We start from the raw sequence: 1,746 nt of genomic DNA, 5'->3' as shown, positions 1-1,746 counted from the left end.
TAATCCCTAGTCAACTAAGCTTCTTCATTTTTAAATAGTATGTTTTTATTAGTTTTATTATGCTTGTTTGCTTTTCAGATATCCAGAAATTATAAATGATAAAAAAGACAACTAAAATATATTCAGATAATCAACATTCTATAAAATATACTTCATCTCCCTCATTTTAATATCTTCTAGAATTAATTTTCTTAAATGTTATTTAATATAACATCTAATATAACATAGAAGATATTAAATGACTTATTGCAAAAGTCAAACATCAAACTCTGAGACCATTGAAAAATTTATGTAATAAATACAAAGATAACAGATGTAACTTTCTGAAGATGAATGATGCCCACTTTATAATCCCTAGTAAATATATCCTAATGACTTTAAAGTATTGCTAAAAATTATCTACTTTTTCATCAACTTTATGAAGCATGATTAATTTTGTAAAACCTTAGAAAATTTACAAAGAAGGATTTATATTAAAAAGTAAAAATTTAAAGGTCAAAATGTAATTACAAATTTTTCAATAATGTTGGGGCATAAAGAATTAAATGATGCAGCTGGGATTATGGCTCAGTGGCAGAGCACTCACCTAGCATGTGTGAGGCACTGGGTTCAATCCTCAGCACCACATAAAAATGAAATAAAGATATGTTGTCCACCTACAACTAAAAAATAAATATTTTAAAAAAGAATTAAATGATAACAAAATAAACAGATATTTCAAGGAAAATGTCTTCCTATTATATGATTTTCTCTGATATTTACAATGATGATAACAATAATCCACTTTCCTCATGTTCTAGTCATACCTCAAGCACAGTACTAAGTGCTTCACCTACGTTAATGCATTTCAGAGGCACAGTCCTTTGAAACAGGTTTTATTACTTTGTTAGTCAGCTTTTCATCACTGTGAATAAACTACTTGACAATAGCAACTTAGATCAGGAATAATTTACTTTGACTTATGGTTTCAAAGTTTTAGTCCACAGCCTAAGGCAGAACCTTAATGGGAGAAGAGCACAGCAGAAGATAGCAGCTGGGCCCATGATAATCAGGAAGTTGGTAGGGCAGGGTCAAGATATAGTCTTTAATGCCACACCCTCAGTAACATACTTCTTAAAGCTATACCCCAACTGCCTATAGGTACCACCCAGCAGTACATTCAAATTTTAACCCATAAAATAAATTAATCCACTGATGAGATTATAGCTTTGTTCATTGCTTAAAAGCCTGACCTCTGAATCTTGCTGTATTGTGAGCCGTGGTTTCAAAACTTGAGCTTTAGAAAGACATTAAACACCCAAACTGTAACAATTAACCCTCAGTTACAGAGATGAGCAAACTCATGATGAGACTTAGCTTTTCCATACAGATAATAAATGGCAAAGCTAAGACATTAGCTAAGTATTTTTGAGTTGAACATCTACAGCTTAAACCATAATGAAATCCTTCATTTTCTGAGTTTATTTTGAGGGTAGAAAAGATTATTTTTAAAATCTAAATTAAAGTATGAATACTTTAGGAATCACATGTATGATGCAGATGCACTCTTTAATTCTTTCAACCTTCATGACCCATTTATACACAGATATAATAAAGTTAGAAAAGTCTGCACTTGGAAAAGACACTTTTTTTTCGACTAAATTAAAGCCCTTATTTTATAGACTGGGAAAGAAAAGGGTAAATATTTTATATTATGCAAGAAAGTCAAGCAGAAGCTATGTCTTTGATTGCCAAGTTGGTCAAGTC

This window comes from Marmota monax, unplaced genomic scaffold, assembly GCF_021218885.2.
Source record: "Marmota monax isolate L192 unplaced genomic scaffold, Marmota_monax_Labrador192_F-V1.1 WCK01_AAM20220418_F8-fsc00033, whole genome shotgun sequence".
NCBI lineage: Eukaryota > Metazoa > Chordata > Mammalia > Rodentia > Sciuridae > Marmota > Marmota monax.
Note: the sequence above shows the minus strand (reverse complement) of the source record.